The sequence below is a fragment of the Suncus etruscus genome, chromosome 10 (genome assembly GCF_024139225.1).
Source record: "Suncus etruscus isolate mSunEtr1 chromosome 10, mSunEtr1.pri.cur, whole genome shotgun sequence".
Taxonomy (NCBI): Eukaryota; Metazoa; Chordata; class Mammalia; order Eulipotyphla; family Soricidae; genus Suncus; species Suncus etruscus.
Genome location: NC_064857.1, coordinates 56,920,921 through 56,934,666, shown reverse-complemented (window position 1 = coordinate 56,934,666; position 13,746 = coordinate 56,920,921). Strand labels below are relative to the sequence as shown.

Here is a 13,746-nt window from a genome sequence, read left to right as displayed (position 1 = left end):
GTGTGTCTTTAGTTCAAAAGATGGAGGGAAGGGAGGGAGGGAGGGAGAAAAGAAAGAAGAAAGGAAGGGAGGAAAGAAGAGAAAAGAAAGGAAAGGAAAGGAGGAAGAAAGTGGGAAGGAAGGAAAGAAAGAAAAGGAAAGGGGCCGGCAAGGTGGCACTAGAGGTAAGGTGTCTGCCTTGCAAGCGCTAGCCAAGGAAGGACCGCGGTTCTATCCCCCGGCGTCCCATATGGTCCCCCCAATCTAAGGGCAATTTCTGAGTGCTTAGCCAGGAGTAACCCCTGAGCATCAAACCGGTGTGGCCCAAAAAACCAAAAAAAAAAAAAATAGAAGAAAGAAAAGGAAAAAGAAGAGAAGAAAAGGGGCCGGCGAGGTGGTGCTAGAGGTAAGGTGTATGCCTTGCAAGCGCTAGCCAAGGAAAGGACCATGGTTCGATCCCCCTGTGTCCCATATGGTCCCCCCAAGCCAGGGGCAATTTCTGAGTGCTTAGCCAGGAATAACCCCAGAATAACTCCGGGTGTGGCCTGTAAAAAACTTCATTAGCAGAGGCCACACTGTGCTCTGTGTCACATGGAAACAGTCCAGCCAGGCCCTGACTGGGAACAGCTCATGCTGGAGGTGTAGCACATGTCTGCATCCTGTCCTCCTTTTGGGGTAAACATCATGCAGGAAAATGGGGACAGTTCTGAGCTTAGTGCTCAGGGAAATTAGGGGAGTTGCTCTCTCAGCTTTTAAATGTGGACACATCATCTTGCCATTTGGGGCCTTTATGGAGCCCCACCAGCCTGCTCTGGGCTGCCATGTCTCCCGTCTCTCTGGCTCAGGTGCTAGGGGCTCCTTCCCTGCAGCCTAAGACCCTCTAACTCTCCCCGGAGGGGAAGGTGGAGCCATGTACCCCAGCTTTCTGTTCTCTGTGCACATCCCTTCAGAATACATGTTATAAAAAAGCAAATTTACGGGCCCGGAGAGATAGCACAGTGGTATTTGCCTTGCAAGCAGCCGATCCAGGACCAAAGGTGGTTGGTTCGAATCCCGGTGTCCCCTATGGTCCCCTGTGCCTGCCAGGAGCTATTTCTGAGCAGACAGCCAGGAGTAACCCCTGAGCACCACCAGGTGTGACCCAAAAACAAACAAAAAAGCAAATTTACTCTATAACAGTTAGTAGATTAGTAACTGGAGTTTCTTCGTTTCCAAATGCCTGGTTTGAAACCACTGTTTATGCAGCTAACTTCAATGATTCTTATAGCCTTCATTGATAAACATAACTTTTTGTTTGTTTTTTGGGTCATACCTGATGGTTCTCAGGGGTTACTCCTGGCTCTGCACTCAGAAATAGCTCTTGGCAGACCATAGCTCTGGAGGACCATATGGGATGTCAGGAATCGAACCCGGGTCTGTCCCCCCGGTCAGCTGCATATAAGGCAAATGCCCTACCACTGTGCTATTGCTCTGACCCCAATAAGCATCATTTTAAAAATATTTTAGCCATTTTCCATTTATTTTTGTTTTCTTGAAAATGCTTAACATAGTGCTTGCTTCGGCAGCACATATACTAAAATTGGAACGATACAGAGAAGATTAGCCTGGCCCCTGCACAAGGATGACACGCAAATTCATGAATCATTCCATATTTAAAAAAAAAAAAAAAAGAAAATGCTTAACATAGAAATGCTTGTTTATACCAAGGATTCTTTCAAAAAAAATACTTCTAGAAATATGGTTTCAAGTCTTTCAGATCATTACTGCAAAGGCTGTGCCTTCAGATTAGTTTTACGGGTCAATGCTGTGTCTTTGGACACTAACTCTATTATGCATAAGGTCTCGCTAAATATTCTATCTCCTGGGATTGAAGTTATGTCGCAAATTTGCTGAGGTTGAGGCCATCCTTCGTGTTCCCACCTGGACTGACCTCCTGAAAATGACGCTATTTGGTGGAAGTGTCAGACCAGTCACTTTACTGGAGCCTCCACATTGGAGCATGGTGCTGAGGGAGACGGTGTTTCTGGGAAGTAGGCCACTGCCTGGGCTTCATCTGGGGCATACTCCCCTGATCACAGCCCCCCTCACCCCACCCCTGTTGGCAGGCCAATGACCTTTTGATAGGCACAGGCCTTGGTGAGATTTAATTTCCATTATAAACAACATGACTTTTACTATCAGTAAATAGCTTGAAATGTTCTTCTTGTATGTCAGTTTTTTCATTTCCTGAACCTACTGTCAGGTCTGCTTTTATCGGTCAACCCAAACACAGTGTGGCCTGGGCCCATGGTTGAGAGCTCATAAAAATATGAATGAGTTAGGGTCTAGGGATGAAAGGTGAGATTTTATAGCTACCTTCTGCTGTGGCTCAGAAAAAGGATTTAGGAAGGAGCAGACAGTTCAGTTGTAAGAGACTTGTCTTGGCTGCATGGGTGAGAAAGAGGCAAATGCCTTCCTCTGTCTGCTTTCCAGCAAGGAAAGTTTCTGTCACAATATAAATACATCTGAGGATTAGGATTTCTGTAGAGGAAAAAAAATCCCTGTGAGATGAGCAAATATTTTCTAAAATGATAGTTATATTTCTGTTATCAGTGTTTTTCTGTTATCAGTTTGATTACTTAAAACATTGATGTTTTATTTGCTTAATTTATCAACAGCTTAAAATTTTTTCCTTTGTCATTTTACCAATTATTTAGAAGTAGCTTGCTATCTTTAGACACTGGGATATTATTAAATTCTGTTTGGAAATATATTTTTCATCTTAAAAATTTAAGATTAGTGGAGAAATACTACTCGTTATAATTATTCATGAAAAATGTGAATATAGATTTGTTTACTGAAGAATTTTATAATTGGTCCTTTGAACCTGGGGCTATTTTTCAAGTTTGCATTATTAATTTAGGCAATGACATTTCATTCTATTTAGATGTAAACATGTACCTCTTTCCTAAGCTCTTACTGTCTAAAATATCCCAAAGTCTAATCCATTACAAATCAGTGTATTTCATCATTTCTCCAAAACTTTTTCACCATTAATTACTATTCATTATAATTTCAAAGCCTACATTTAGATTCATAGCACAGTGTCCTACCTTGTTATTTATGCAACAATTTCTTTAGATTTGTTTCTCCAATAAAATGGAAACAATAGCATGTTTCTCTTTCTTCTTCCCTTTGTTATGGATTAATTGCCATTTCTGTATTAGAGAGAAGTAGAAATACACTTAAGATGTAGCCTAAATTTCCTCTTCTAATAATGTTCATCCACTTGAGCCCATGGAATTTGATCATGTTGAGTTATGTTCTTATACATTTGATCTAGGCTTTCACATCAGATGTGGATGTTTTTAAAGTTGACTGCAGCATGCCTTTCTTTAGCATGGAACTTATCTTCTCCTTGCATCTACTTTTATTTAGGAATGATTCGGAAGTACAAATGCATATTAAGCAGTAACCCACTGCCATGTCATAAAAATGAATAAATACCACCCAGTGTAATCGCAATAGTAAGCGAGGGGCCCTAGTGATAGTGCAGCTTGCGCACAGCTATCCAGGCTCAATCTCTGAACCCCTTACGGTGTCCCAAGCCATCCAGGAGTCATCCCCAATTATAGAGCCAGGAGTAAGACCTCAGCCTTGATAAGTGTAGACCCAAACCCAAACAAAATTCATAAGGGACACTCTGCCTTTCACATTCGGTAAATTAAGGAAATCAGCAAATGTTTGATCATTTTTATAGCAATCTTGTTACTGATTGTGGAACATCTGGGGTGTTTCTTTTGACCAGATTTTTCCTCAACTGAATTATCTACCTTAGTTATGTCCAACATTAGATACAATCTTCAAAGTTCCTTGTAGTCTTCTTTTAATTACAGGCACTGCTTTTTATCTTTTTTTTTTTTTTTTAATACTTTAAGCTCTCTCCTCAAACTGCTGAGCAGTAAAACTTCTATCTCTTGTATCATAGTAAGGATTTGCTCCCTTGTTTCGCTAAAACTTTTACTCAGGTTTATTTTTCCTCCCTTGGTGATCTCCTTACCTGCGGGCCAGTATAATTGGTAGATATAATTAATACATTAGTCAAGGCGATTTTCCTTTCCCTTTTGGATGGGGGAGACAAAGAATATTTATTTCATTTCTTTAGCCCATTATCAGCAAGTGTCTCAGCCGCAAAAGGGCACTTTGCAATGCTACGTACCATCACTTCGGGTCTCTTGTAAAAATGTTGTTTAATATTTCTCATCATCAGTCTCAGGAAACTTTCCCACGAGGGACTGGAGCAGGTAGAATTAGAATTATCCATGTATATATTCTAAAAATGTTTTTTATGTTGTGTGTGTTTAAAATCATTTTACCTCAGTTGAATTCGGTCTTAATTTTGCCTGTTGCTGGCACTGTGATTCAGGCCATTTCAGGAGCAAACAGCAGTAAAATCCTCTATAGAGTTGCTCTGTCCTCCGCCCCCTGTACATTTTATCTTTGTTGAGTTTCCATGAAGTACTTGAGGTGTCCATCTGGGGCCGGGTTGGATTGGCAGCGGTGTGTGTGCTGGCCTCCTTAGATAGCAGGGCGACCTTGGCAGTGCCTGGGCCTTTCCAGTTCCCTCTGCCCAGGGCTGATTGTTCCTGCGCCCCTCCTTCAGTGGAGGGCCTCGCTCCCAGGGGATACTTTTCTTCTCCAGGCTGAGCTCCCCGGAGAGTTTCAATTTTCCTGATTTCCTTTGCAGGCTCACAGGTTCATCCAGGAGTGTGGGGGCTGGTAGGAGCACTTGAATTTGCCCTGAATCCTGACGAGACGATGCCTGGCCATCGTGGCTCACGAGACTCTGATACATCAGATACACTCGTGTCTTGGGGTGATGCTGAAAGTATTCCAGAGTCAGGTCCCATTCGAGAAATCCATGACAACTCCAAGCATCACTGCTCAAAGTTGACAACTGGAACCGGTCCACTGAGTCACACCCTGACACAAAAAACTTGGTGTCTATGAGAGAAATGAGCCAGAGAGAGGCTGAGCTCGTGGACACCAACCCAGGACTGTGGGATAAAAGACAAGGGACCACAGAGTTGGGCTGGGGCAGGAAGAGGCCGGAAGGCTGTTGCAGAGACCTCGGTGGTGGGAACTGTGGTTCCAAGGGAAGATGCAGAGAGGACAGAGATTGTCCTCAGAGCTCCAGGAAGGGAAGGGAACCTGCCCAGGTGTGGATGCAATGCTTGTTTTGTGACAGACTCTTCCCCTTGCTCCCACACTCAGTCTGCTCTGCCACAGGGAGAGGTTACCGTCAGGGCTGGTCTGGGGAAGTGTGTTTGGTGACCCACAGGCTTCAGAACCAGGGACCCCAGGCATGTATGTGTCTAAATATTTCTCCCTTTTTTCAAATCATTTATAAATGAATTATGACACTGTAATATATGCAGATGTGTTAAACTTTAAAAAAAATCTCTAGAAGAGAAAGAAAAAAATTCTCTGGTATTTTTTCAGCCAGAAGTCAAATAGTTTTTGAATGAGTGGCTCTAATTTTCTCTGACCATTTCAGTATAAATTAAAAACAAAATCCCAAGTAGATCTAATTTTGGTTTGGTTTTATATCTTTTTTTTTTTTCTTTTTTGGTTTTTGGGCCACACCTGTTTGATGCTCAGGGGTTACTCCTGGCTATGTGCTCAGAAATTGCCCCTGGCTTGGGGGGACAATATTGGTACCCCAGGGGATCGAACCGCGGTCCATCCTATGGAAGCGCTTGCAAGGCAGACACCTTACTTTTAGTGCCACCTTCCTGGCCCCTGGTTTTATATCTTTCATATTTATATTAAATATCTATATATTTATGTCCAATATTATTTCACTGAGGTTTTTTTTCCCCCCATATTTTTCTTTCCTGTCCTTCAGTGCTAAAATAGCTTTTCACAAGTTGTGTTTTTTTTTTTTTCTTCAATTTGCCAGCTTACACATTATATGGTATTTCTATCAAGGCTTGAGTAAAATGCTAAGTCTACTGTCATGGAACAAAACTTATTTATGAAGAAATATTGCTTAGATGTGAAAATAAATAGATTCCATAGCATTAAAAAAAACTCTACCTGGTTCAGATGTTTGTCTTTAAAAGGAGGAAAATGGAGTCTCCCTCTCTTTGTTTATCCATGCAAGAAAGTTGTTTTGGAGCCGAAATAGGCATTGAGATCAGAGATTAATTAGGAGAGCCATTTTGAACACAAAGTGACCATACATTCCCTCTGCTATCTCTCCAAGTGCAATCTAGATAAACATGTTTATTTAAACTACTGTTGTCGATTCCCAAATCCAATCATTATAAAAGGACCAAAGCTATCTTTGGGGATGGTCTTTCTACAAGGAATTACTATGGACAGTCCCTTGGGTGGTAGTTAGATATATCTGTATATATTGTGCTAGAAAGGAAGGCCTTAGAGATGGAAAAAAAATAGAAAATATTTTTTTGGGCAATTGTCTGTTGCATAATAAGTTATTCCTCAGACACTAGAGCTATTATCACCCAACAAAGCACTTTACTGTGTAACTATCTATATCTCGCTCCTGCCTCATCGCTCATTAGGAAAGCACTCTCTCGGCCAGGAGGAGTGTCTTCACTCCAAGCCCAGGACTTGGTTCCCCCAACACAGATTTGGGGGGGGGCGGTGTGGGGGCGAGTAACCAAGCATAGTCAAACAATGAGATAGCTTTTAGACATGTCATTTGACCAGTTGTCATTTCAAGTGGTGGGCCAAGCTGTTGGTTATTAACTTTGTTTTCAGATTTTTTTAAAAAATTTTTTTTGTCTTTTTTGGTTTTTGGGTTACACCTGGCAGCGCTCAGGGGTTACTCCTGGTTCTACGCTCAGAAATCGCTCTTGGCAGGCTTGGGGGAACCATATGGGATGCCGGGATTTGAACCACCATCTTTCTGCATGCAAGGCAAACGCCTTATCTCCATGCTATCTCTCTGGCCCTGTTTTCAGATTATTTGTACTTATTTCTAAGTATTACCTCTTTGGGGTCACTGAAAAGATTTTGGAAGAAATGGGGAGAAAGGGCAACTCTTAGGAAGTGCTATGGGTGGGTGAGTGAGGCCAGCCAGAGGCAGGAAAGGATCTCTGGCCTGTGCACCACTCTCAGGCCCCACGTGGGTACTGTGGACTAGTAGGAACCCTGGCCATGAGGGCTGCCCCTTCCGGAGAAGTTTAAAGCAGGGGAAAGTCTAAAGCAGGAATCAGGTCTGGAGTGACGAAGATCCCCCTTCACTATGGTCCATTTTTGCACCCTTATTCTCTGTAGACCACAGATACCAACCCCTTACTTGTAGAAGATACTCTCAGGCTGCCCCTTCCTGTGAGCCGCATTGAGAGCCAGGACCTGGTTCTCTAAGAGTGGGGCAGGTACATCCCTGGGTGTTGTCATCCAGGTGCTCTCTCTTCCTGCCCATTTCTCTTCCTGGGCCTTATTTATTCAGGGGTTTCATGTTAGCTGGGCCCTGGGGAGCTTCTCCCACTCTGTCCCTTTTGAAATATCTGTCTTTTCCTCTTTTTTTTTTTTTTTTATATAAGTATGTTTTGTTTATGTGGTCATCTGAATGTGCTTTAATCACTTAGTCTCTTGGGAAAAAAGATGGCTGACAAAATAGTATTTTTTGGTCCTATAATCATGAGATATCCTTGATTGTAGTTCACAGTAATTGCTATGCTACCCTGTGGCTCACTTCTACATTGTTCTTTCTCATGTGCCTCGTGGTCATTCTGTCATGCTAGTGAGCCAGAGATGTTGGAGTGGGGATGGGGGTGGGTGGGTGGGGGGAGATTGAGGGAAGTCTGAAGTTAGCTAAACAGTCCAGCACTTCGTCACAGCAGGGGCAGATGCTTGAGAATTCTGAGTGGCCCTCTGGGTACCAAGCCGGACTAGGGTCAGTGGAAGGGGACAATTTGATGCCTTTTGTTGAGTGTGATGGCACAGGTTCTGTTCCACAGGAGCACTGTGACCCCGAGTCTGAGCACTGGAGAGCAGCCCATGCCTCCCCCCCAACTGATCCCTCCACCCACTGGCATCTACATAGACAGGACTTGTGACTGCAGGACTTGTGACTGTGATGGATGCATCCCTGGGCAGTTGGCAGAGGGTCCAGAGAGGGACCGCACAGGTTTGTGGGAGGGGCCAGCCCAGACCCGAATGCCCCTGAGGCTAGTGTGTCTTCGTGTCATAAGGATGTGGGGTGGCCTGGTCAGGAGTGAGTGTTGGGGCAGGAGGAATTGCCAGGGGCTCTTTCCACAGGTACCACAGCACTAGGAGGGGCAGATCGGGGGACTAGGGGGAGCTGCAGCAGCCCAGGAATTGCCTGTGTGACCTGGAGGGACCTCAGGATCCCCTTCATGGTACCTGCCAGACCCATTGTCTGACCCCCTCGTTCTTCTCATGAACATGCTCTGTGCTCCATGAATGCTCCCCATTCTCTGTCCTCCAAGAGTGCTCCCCATTCTCGAGGCATCTCCACTCCTTGGCTTATCTCTCCAGTGCTCAGAATTTGAATCAAGGAAATAACTATGTTCTGCTGGTGTCACTGTGCCATCCGCCCACCATGGCACTCTGCAGTGAAATTTTCACAGTGGGCACCAGTGACGTGGCCCTCGTAGGTAGGACACCTGGTCAGTCCTACTCCAGCCACCCTCTAAGTGTCATCTTTTCAAACGTGACATCTTCTCTGTGGCTCCCGTGAAACAATTTCTGTTAATGTCGCGGGCCTTTCCTGGGAGCCGTAAATCCGCTGGCCACTCGCGTGACATCATGAGGCAGCCCCGCGCTCGGGTCGTTTATTGTGATGACACCCAGCTCCAGCGGAGATTTACGGCCACACCGCCCCCATCCCCACCTTTGTGTGTCTGACTCACTCCCTTCAATGACCCACCTGCACACATGGCCCCTGCACAGCCATGCTAACCAACAACTCTGGGAGCTTCAGCTTGCCTACTTCCCTACCTCACACACCCCCTTTCCTGCAGCATCCAAGACCCTTGGGATAGCCCCACCCACAGCGATGTCATCCTGAGGGCCTGAGTGGTGAGGATCCCACAGAAAAAGAAAAGAGAAAGCAAATGTGTCCTTGGGGTAAGCCAGGGTACGTGGTTTGTTCAGCTGGCTTAGGGTGTATCAGCTCTCAGACTGCAGGTGCCCAGCACGCCAGAGAGGAGCGGGCACAAGGCATGTCGTGGTTCCTACTGGCCGCATCTCTGTTGGTTGCAGGAACATTCCAGATGGATCACCCTGTCCCCCACCGCAGTTGTAACTGCAGTGGTTTGTTTCTGTTGAAGCGATTACAGATGACTAATTGCCCCACGATGGTCACGGATGCCTCTGGAATTTTGGTTTTATCTTGCCTTTTCCACTTAAAGGAAAAAGCATTGTTCTTTTGTTGAAGTAGTTCTATTTCAGACATCTGCCACAAATTGGGGGCGCTGTTTCTGCAAGTACAAATATCTAGTCTGTAGTACAAATATTCCACCACTCCAGGAGGAGGTTGCTTTAGAACCAGCCCCAGGCAGCTTCAAAACGGAAAGCATATTCCTTACTGTCACCTCACACTGCTGGCTTCAGGGAGAAGGAGCCCAGGAGCACAGCGTGGAGAGGCAGGATTGAATCTAGATTTCCCTGGGATGTAGACAGGACATGAGCAGGGCCTGTGCCTATGATGTGTTTGCACAGGCCTGTAGGTAGGTAGGTAGGTAGGTAGGTAGGTAGGTAGGTAGGTAGGTAGGTAGGAGGTAGGTAGGTAGGTAGGTAGGTAGGTAGGTAGGTAGGTAGGTGGGTAGGTAGGCAAAGGTGATAAACAGAGAGCTTTTAATTATGTGTTCTCCAATAATGATTTTGATAGACTTTGAAAAGTGGTATGAATGTAATATATATTTCAAATCTTTGTTCTCATATTATGTTTATTTGTTTTTTAAATAATAGATGTGCGTGTGTGTACGCACACACACACACACACACACACACACACACACACACACACACACACACACACACACTTTTATCCCAACAGTCTTTACCGCATTCTGGACTCTGATGGAAAAAAGATTCAAAACCATGTCCCAGTCTTATTTTTAAGGGCTTTTTTTTTTTTTTTAAGTTTAAAAGTGGAATATATGTTTTCTTTTGCTGTAAAAGCACAATCAAGGCACCATGATAAGTGAGTCAGTGTGTAAAAGTAAAACGAATTTTGCCTTCACTCACATGAGCTATAGAAGGAGGAAGCTTTATTGTCCCTGGGAAAGTGATAAGGCAGAGTAATTGTATATTATACTGTCCCGGAACATCTGCCTGAAGACTGTTGGAGCAATTCATCTATCACGGCCGATCCGGCGTGTTTTGTCTTTCTGCTTTAACCCGTCCCCACTGCTGGCCTGTGCGGAGGTTTTGATAGGGACGGCGCCTGGGCTGGGGCGCACATTAATCAGGCCCCTTGTTCAACACTCCAGCTGACATAATTACAACCTGCGCACAGCAGTTATTCAAGTCGAGTCCTTGTCAGTCGCGGTGTGGAACTACACAGTCTCGATCCCGGAGGAGATTGCCTTATCACACGGAACAAGGGCTCACAGGAGTGGAAGGGAATAGAAATGGGAAAATGTCTTCCGGGACTACTATATATTCCTTGAAAATAAGACATTTGAGAGGCTTCCAGGGGACAAAGGGAAGCGAGGTGGCCCGGGGCTGAGAGGAGCTGGTCACTTCGTTCACCCAAACTGCGTGGGGTGCTTCGGTGGGAGTCGCCAGATCACGAAAGCCCTGCCGTGGCCTCATTGCCAGCGACAGTCTGCACCAGCTTCCAGTGGGCTCCTGGAGCTGGAAATGGGAAGGATTTGTGTGCTCCCCGGCAAAGCTCTGTTCCCAGAGATTCTCCATGTTCACTGGGGCAGGCTGTTGGCAGCCCCAGTACCCTGCCCCTGGCCAGCTTGAGGAGCTGCAAGGGCAGCGAGTTGTCCATATCACCCTAGGTGTAGCGTAGGACTGGGGAGGAACCACAAAGGTCCAGCTGGAGCTGCTGGAGCACTTCCCTCCAGTCCTGCAGCCTCCTCTGAAAAGTTTTGGAGCTTTTGTCAACACCATGCCATGTCCCTAAAGGACTCCTGGGAACTGCTCCTGCCATTTTCTCTAAAGCCCTACGTTGGCACCAGGAAGGGCCATATCCAGCCAGGGTTTGGAAACCATACTACTACATCAAGGCCAGAGAAAATCCCGTTTACGCCTTTCACCTTCCACCAGAATAAAGGGTCGATGTTACAGACTCCCAGGCCCCACACACAGATCTCTACTTGGATCGATTTTATTTTTACTGTAGAGGGATAGTTTTGGCCAATATCTTGCTTCGAGCCAGTGTTGAGGAGCATATTGTTTAACACTGCTGGATATGCCTCCGATTTCTTTTTTTTTTTTTTAAGTTTTTATTTTGGGCCACACCCAGTGGCACTTAGGGGTGACTCCTACGCTCAGGAATTACTCGTGATGGCCCAGGATGGAATGCTGGGTGTAGAACCCAGTCAACAAGGTCAGCATCTGCCCTCTGAGCTATGGCTACAGCCTCATCTACCGATTCTTGTGTGGATCTGTCACTGTGCCTTTCTTGGCTTCTCTTCCAAATAGTACTCAGTGACGACTTGGCTTTTCAGGGCCTGTCAGATGCACTTTCTATGTTCTCTGGCCCTGTGATCTGGGACTCATTGCATGGGAGCATTAGCTCTGTGCTGAGTGCCTGCTGCGCCCTGCATCCTATTCCTTCAGAAGGAGTGGCCTCGTCTTGCCCCTTCCAGTGGTGGCAGTGCCTTGCGGTGCCCACCCTGGCCAGCTTGAGTCCCGGGGCTTATGAAAGCCCCAGAAGTGAGGAGGCAGCATGCGCAGTGGGACTGCATCTCAGAGGCCCCAGATGAAAATGATGTAGTGCCCCAGAGAGAGCTCATGCCAGGACCCTGCCACTGCCTGCCACACAGAGACCAGGCTCGCAGTAGGAGCCATAGGATTGGACTTCCAAGCCCTTCTAAGTCAGCCCAAAAAACCTGCTTGGAGATACAGCTCTGCCTCCCATGTGGGCAAATCGCTGAGGCGCATGGGCCACAAGACAGAGCCATGGAACTAGGGGACCCACCACTAGGACGTCCAAGTACAGACATGGGAGGAAATGGCACTGGGCATGCGCTGACTGGAGACATAGTTGAGTGTCCCTGAAACCTGAGAGCTGCTCCTGTGTCCTGCCTTAGCCTGTGAAGTGGCCTGAAAGCAAAAGGGGCTGAGGCTGGCGACCGGCCACACCCCAGGAGCAGGAAATATGGTATAAGGGAAGTGGGTCACATCCCAGAACATCTGCTGTGCTAGATGGGGTTTCATACTCGCCAGAAGGACCCTCAGGCCTGCCTGGAGCAGTGCACAACACCAGTGTCCCTGTCAGGGCTGTAGCAGGTGCGCTGTCATGAAGGATGCTCTGAGTGGCTGCATCCATACCAATGCCAGGTCAGTGCCCACAGTGCAGACATTGGCAAAGTGCAGGCCTTGTGGTTTTTGGTAGGTGATGTCCCCAACACTGCCCCCTAGCAAACTCTCCTCTCTGGTGGTGGGACCAGAGTGGTGCTTCCTTATGCTACTCTTTGTGGAGTCAACACTGAGTATGTGCTGATGGAACTGCCTTCGGAAAAGAGCAGAAAAAATATGCCTGCAAAGGAGAAACTGGATTGGGTTCCACACTCATGCCCTGGGCAGCTGGATCCACATTGTGGGGCCTCTGAGTTTTGGGTTTTTGGCCCCCATGGGTGTGGGAGTGTCTTTCCCCATGGATTTGGGGGTATCTTCCAATGGGTGTGGGCATCTCTCCCAATGGATGTGGATGTCTTTCCCCATGAGTGTGGCTGTCTCTCCCTGAGGGTATGGGTGTTTCTCCCTGGGGGTATGGTGGTGTGGTGTGTCTCTCTCCATGGGTTTTGGGGTGTCTCCCCATGGGTGTGGGTGTCTTCCTATGGAAATGAGGGTGTCTCCCTGTGGGTGTGGGGTGTTTTTAGGGTGTCTTCATGTGTGTGTGTGTGTGTGTGTGTGTGTCTGTCTGTCTGTCTGTCTGTCTCCCACCCATGGTTTTGTGTTGGTAGAGGCCTTTGGATTGGTCCTCATATTGCCTTCTAATTAGATGTCTCTCGATTGGTTCCTTTGGTTTTGCTATTAAAAAGATATTTCCCCATTGCCTCCTCATTTGGCTTTCCCCCCTCCCTTTGGGGTGGTCTTTATTTTTCCCAATAAAGGCTACTTAGGCAGCCTGGAGGGGTGGCTGACATCTTGGTTCTGGTTCTACATGGTAGAGCGACTGGCTATGGGTGAACAGCTTGCGGTGTGAGTTTCTGGCCTACTATACCTTCCCAACTGTGTGTGGATTATTTTCTGCATCAGAATTGCTGCTGGAATTGCATCTCTTGTCCTACCTGGACTTGGGGCATGGGGCTCCATCTCCATCTCTAGGGATTGTGGAACACACAACCCACCATTTCACAGTTTCGGGCTGTTTCCCCCATGGGTGTGGGTGTCTCTCCCTGTAGGTGTGGTGTCTCTCTCTGTGGTTTCGGGGTATTTCCCTGTGGGTGTTGGAGTCTTTCCCTGTGGTTGTGTAGGACACTGGTGTCTGCTCGTGGCTTTTCCCAAGTGCCAGCCAACACACAGGACAGTGTGTCGCTGTGGCTGGGGTGAGGGTAGGACTCTGGGCGTCAGCTTTGGGCCTTTCCAGTGCTCGGAATCAGGTGC

At 46.7% G+C, this 13,746-nt stretch overlaps 1 protein-coding gene and 1 non-coding gene across 2 annotated transcripts in view; both read left to right on the top strand.

The window, feature by feature from the left end:
- Window positions 1-13,746, top strand: part of ZNF407 (zinc finger protein 407) — a 333,884-nt gene that overhangs the window by 225,519 nt on the left and 94,619 nt on the right. The window lies entirely within an intron of this gene.
- LOC126021506 (U6 spliceosomal RNA) lies at window positions 1,529-1,635 on the top strand. The gene has a single exon (XR_007500017.1). It is a non-coding gene; the product is annotated as a U6 spliceosomal RNA (small nuclear RNA).